Below are 6,240 nucleotides of genomic sequence, written 5' to 3' on the forward strand. Positions count from 1 at the left end.
CATAGATACACTACAGATAGGATCTTGAGCTGACAGTTCTACCACTCCAAGAACAAGCTTCCTCTTGTCACCCAATAGTTATTAAATAAAATGCTAATCTACTCAAAAAGCACTGCTACTACCTCCTGCCTGATGAGTTGCTCTAGTCACACAAGTTATACTATGGATCTGTTCTTAAAATCTTGAGGTTTTCAAAATTCTCTGAAATTTTTGTCACATCAAGTGCTACTGGATAGAATCAGCTCCTTCTCCAGTAGCAGCATAGGTAATTTATTTGCCTGTAACCTTTTATCTTGGTTAGTTGAAGAGTAGAAAAAGGTTAATTATAACTAATTTAGAAGGGACATACCACAGCATTTTGGGTCAGCTTTAGTCTCTGAATAGTGTGGATGCAGTAATTCACATCCCACAAATGATGCTTGAATAGAAATTACAAAATACATGTCTGAAAAGAAAGAATGCAATGTCTAAACAAGATGTACACAGCAGAAGGTGAGTGGGTCATACCTGAAACACAGTCAGCCAACAGCTTCTAAGTATCTGAAATTACTGCTATTTTCTGAATTACAACATAACATACCCCTTCGAAAGAGCTGATGTTATCTCCATCACTTCCACTGCCCATTTCCCTGATCCTCATCACCTTACTTCCTCCAGAAAGACTGTCAGTAGCCTCTTCTCTTCTGTTCATTGCTAATACTTGACTTGGATCATGCAATCCAGCACAAAAAAAGATGTATGGTTAGCTACCACTGGTATACTAAAAGCTTTCATACATGTATTTTGGCCTACACGGACAAAAGCACACCTCCCATTTTCAGCTCACACATCCAGGAAAAGCATAACAATAGTTAATGCTCTACAGTCTCTGCCCTCCCAAGATGCCTGGGGTGGAGAAACAACCCCAGCTGGTGCAAAGCATCTCAGACAAACTACTAAAACCACCAAAAAGCATTCCCGTCTGCTTCTAACAGGGCCGAAAAGCAAGGTAGCAACATCTGCTTGTCAGTGGTATATGGGGCAATAAGCTGTCAGAACACACATTCATGCCTGTTCATAGCCACTACCAGAGAAAAGCTCATTTCATAGAATTATCACCAGCCATTGAAAATAATCTAGTGGTAAATGGCTGCCTTTTACCTCTAAGATTTAGAAAGAACAAGTGTCTTGATCCCACTTGATCTCTTCACTATTCCTTTAGTAAATATGATAAGTTTTTCTCCTGAAAAGACAAGGTTAAAGTTTCCATGTAGCATTAAAGATTAAATAGTTAAGTGCATAAAATCACAGATGAAATCAAGAAATAGGACTAATTACTGTAGAAATACAAAATAAGACTTTGCTGGGTATCTGAAGAAGTATATTTTCATTCTTGTAGGTACATGTCATTACATATCTAATATTTCGACTCTTTTCCTGAATGTTGCTCTATAATATGCATCATGAAAGAGATTTTAGAAATCTAACAACTTCTGTGCATTATTTGTTCAGGTAATTTGTTCAGGTAATTTGTTCGGGCAAGCACATCAGAGAGCTTATATTGTTAAAAAAAATATGTAAGTGCCAGCATATTAATTTATGAAGCATACTGGACTTAGCTGCTGGCACAGAGCCTTGCTAACTTCATTCCAACTTTACTCCTTTGGAATGAGCTTACTTCATTTCCAGTGCCAAAATGGGCTTTAACTTTAAATTCAAAAAGGCATCAGCTTGCCAAATTTGGAGGTGATGTTTGACTGTAGCTATTAAAAGGAGCAGGACCACTGATGAGTGAATGAGCTGAAAAGAAAAACAACTCCTTCCTCAGTCACCTTTAAGATTCTCCATCAGAACTTCTACAGGCTGCCAGAACAGAAGGGAAAAACCTTTTTTCATGCACAGCAGGAAAACATATCCTTTCAGAAAACATTCAACTCTCATAAAATTAATTGTGAAATTAGATAAGTGCATCAATAAAGCACAAAATTTGAGAAGTGCTTTACACCTTTTTTGCCATAATTAAAATATGAGCTGACACTACATCAGGGTCACAAGCAACCAAATGAAGGACAACAAATTTCGTCCCTATTCACAATAATATCTAATCACCTGTAAAACTGGCAAAGTAGAAATTGTATGACAGAAGCAACACTTCAGGAAACCAGTGCAGTTATCAGAATCTTAGTAACATAGACTGAAAGTCAATACATGTATATGTCAGTTTGCACAGAGTTGCAAATACAGATTATAGACATGAGTTTTCAAAATTAAGGTGAACAGTACTTCAGTGCCTTAATATGAGATCAGCATCTCATTCCATTCAACATATTCTTTAGATTTTTTTTTTAACACTATTCATTATTTTATGTATGTCCTCCACTGCTCCTTTAGGTTTTTTGAAAATTAAAAGGAAAACAAGAAAAAAAAATCACACACGTAATGCACAAATTACAGAGAAGATGAAAGCAGAAATGAAAACCAAGCACATCTGTAATTAAACAAGTTTTGAAATTTGCTTAGAAGTTTATGAAACAGTTCTGAAATGGCACATTTCAGAAATATTTACTTTCCACTTACTGGTTTGTTAGTTTAGAACAGATCCTTAAAGTAGGCTTTAAAGGGCTCTAAGGCACCTACTTCCCATTTGTCAAGTAGGAAGCTTCTTGAAAAAAAGTGATAGTCAAGTCTTCAGTTTCTACAGTATTCTCAGAACAAATGAACCTTTGACAGATAAAAAATTGGGGGGGGGACAAAAACAAACAAACGAACCAACCCCCCCCAAAAGAAAAACCAAACAAACAGGACATTACTGGCTTCTTGACCTGCATACAGAAAAGTTTAAGAAAATGCCTATCAGTTCAGTTTGCTACTCAGAACCTAAATAGCAGAGAAAAGTACCAGAGCGATGTGAAAATGATAACCAAATGTTATCAATGAGAGGGCAGTTGACCTAAATTACTGCTTCAAAGCTGAGGCAGGTGGGAAGGAGTTGTAAGAATGTCCTTCTCCACCTCACATGTATTTACAGCCTGGAAATTTCTAATGCCTGAGAGAGGAATCCAGTACCAGAGTCCCACTTCTCCTTTCTTTGCCAGATGCAAGGGAAGAATAACAGAGCTGCTTGTCATACCACTTACAAGGAAAAGGAGAGAGGATTTCTCCTTTGCCAGGAAAAACTAAGGGTACTGCTAATTTATCAGGCATCCAACCAAAAGCTCACTGAATGAAAAGTTCACTGGGATCCAAATTATTAACCATTCCTGCTCCCTAACAATGCGATTAGGAAAAACTACAGTCTGTACATAAACAGTCTTATTGCTTTGGGAAACTGTTTTAAAATAAGTAGTGTTTATTATAAGAAAACTTCCCATATACCCATGAGTTTTGAAATAGAAAACAGGCTGTGCAGTTTGGAACGCTCTGACCTTTCACCTCTGGAAATCCAGTTTCAGTACATGTTGTTCCACATGTGCAAGTGATTTTCAGGCTCCATTTAGTATCCTAGGCTGTTACTGTCTAACCTTCCCAAACAGTGGCCTAGACCAATATTTTATTATGTTATAGATTTTTAGTCCAATAGTTTATTATGTTATAGACTAAGTTCTGAAATAAGACAGGAGGTTTATGGCTTAAAATACAGACATTGAAGAGGGTTTGCTTGTTTGATTCTTTGTTTCTTCCTGTGCCAGGGTTTATTCTAATTCTGCAGCCTGAAACAGAGCACTCCCTAAGTTTATACAAGGATGAATTGGTTTAAAACATTTGCTCCTTACAACATTTTTTTTCAACTCTTGGTCTGCCAAATTGTCAGGAAAACAACATTTCCTTCCACCAAGGCAGGGCAATACTGGGAGAGAAAATAGGAAACTGACAACCAAAAATAATCTGATGTGAGTTAGGAAGAATGCCTTTTGCTAGCCACATGGAAAACAATGTCATGCCATGGGCACAGGAGTTAGATTGTCCAAAGATAATGAGGGGGCATCATATACAATGATGGATTTGTGCACTGTGCTACTATTCCAATGCCTAATTTGTGACCGCAGCTCCCAAATCTCAAAAAGTTAAATGATATGAAGAAATCTGACACAGCTTCCCTCCCTGCCCCCAGTTTTCAGGGGAGGAGGGAGGATGGAAAACAGTGGTTGTACTCTTTCACATTGCATTGGATAGAAAGATAATATTTGGCACAAAAGTAAAAAAAAAATCAACCTAAAGAGCAAAAGTCTACTTCAAACGTTTGGATAGTCATACTACAAACCAAAAGACTCCATTATGATTCTGAGGAAGCTACTTTATACATACATTCATAGCATGGCAGTTAAATTCAGAGCATGTATATCTGCAGGTAAAAAAGGTTTAACACCAATGATCCTATAGTACAACAAAATAAATACTTGTTTTCCTATATGGAAGCTTCAATGGCACACACAAAAAAAAAAAAAGGAAAAGAAAAATGTCACACTGCTACATATTTACAAAAAATCTATTTTCATACCTACAACTATTATGAAAGAAGATATGATGCCCTAAAACCAGGCAGAAGAAAAGAAAATAGCTCTTCTTTTACTGAAAGGAATATGCTTTTAAGTGGACAAAAGACTCTGGCTTCAATCCAGCTCAGCTGATCATTTTGGTACAATATGAAAGAACAGAAGTGCTTTAGGTAGGTAAACCAAAAAAATGTACACATACTGTGTTAATGGGTAAAGGGACTTTCTTAAAGGCAGTCACTGAAAAGAAACTAGGAAACAGCCCTGTGTCAGAAGCATCAATTCAGTATTGCCTTTCAAATCTTTTATTTTTCTTCCCCTCTGTAATTCTAAAAAGAAGAAAAAAAAAAGGTGAATCTGTGAAACACCAATAAAACAGGATCTAACAATTGCTCTCCAGAGCAACAGCACCTTGGAGAGCAAGTCACCCTTCCATTAAACCAGGCAGGGGGAAAAAAAAAAGAAATTGAGCAAGATCTCAGTTTCATATATGCATACGATTTCCACTGAAATTAAGAGCAATCACTTAGGAGGATAGGTTAAACCTATCCTTCTCTTACACATATCTAACTAGGTTAATAGGGACATATAAGCAAATCTCAGTATAGTAAAGAAACATGAACAAACTTTACAAACACTTAAGCAACCTCAAACTTGGGTTTCTTAAAATAAAAATAAGAAAACCCCCAAACCCAAAAAATAAGTCTACATATTAAGAAATAAATCAATAACTTAATAATGGGAACTTGAAAGGAATCTCTACAGTGAACAAGTTATTATACAATTATAACTTTTTGACACTGGAACTCAGAGCCTGATTATGATCTGAGTTTGACCTGATGCTGAAATGCTTATACTTCCAATCATTTTCTACTGAAGTGCATTGCAGGATTGACTATTTGAAATTGTCAATACTCTAAGAAAGAGAAAATGCAAATTACACACAAAAGAACTCTTTAAATGAAAACATCTAATATGTTCTTCATTCCCAGCTACAAATCAAAACACATTACAGGATTCACTAGCAAAGGAGGAATAGAAAAATGAGTAGCAATCATGAGAGGGATTTTCACTTGAAACAGATATCAGGGAGGAGGAAAAAAGTTAAGAAACTGAAGTACTACTTGGTAATAAATTCTGACCTTGAACACACACAATGTAATCCATCAGGATAAACCACATAGTGTCAATATATTGAAGGCATATACTGAACCAATCTCAAAACATGTTAGGACATAACAGAGTTTATACAGTACTCACAAGGAATTAGTGGATTTTTTCCTGAACTTCAAAATATACAAAAATATTTGAGCTACCGAGACTGAGATACCACTGACCTAAACACCTGCCTTCTTTCTTTAAATGTGCCTATCTTCCTTCACATTCCTAATGCAGGCTGTACCCCCACAAGCTGACGACTGTCACACTGCAAATTTTTTTGACACAGATATCCTTTCTGATAGTTTACTTTGGAACAGTCACTACCATTGGTTTTGTTCTGATCCGGAAATGAAATAATACACTCTGAAAATAGAGAAGGTCTTTGAAATATTCTAGACAAGAACACAATTACAAAAACCCATGATGAACACTACTATCTACTAGCAAGCCACAAGTAAAGGACAACTACCTTAAAAAGCTAACATTTCTCCAAACCGAAAAAGACATCATCACCTAATACTGCATTTCTCTTCCTCAGTATGAGAAATATGTATGACATCAGTCCAGATTTTTCAAGGCATTAGGAGTGGTGCATGCCATGGTCTCA

Source organism: Neopelma chrysocephalum, unplaced genomic scaffold (assembly GCF_003984885.1).
Source record: "Neopelma chrysocephalum unplaced genomic scaffold, ASM398488v2 Primary Assembly neopelma1_42, whole genome shotgun sequence".
NCBI lineage: Eukaryota > Metazoa > Chordata > Aves > Passeriformes > Pipridae > Neopelma > Neopelma chrysocephalum.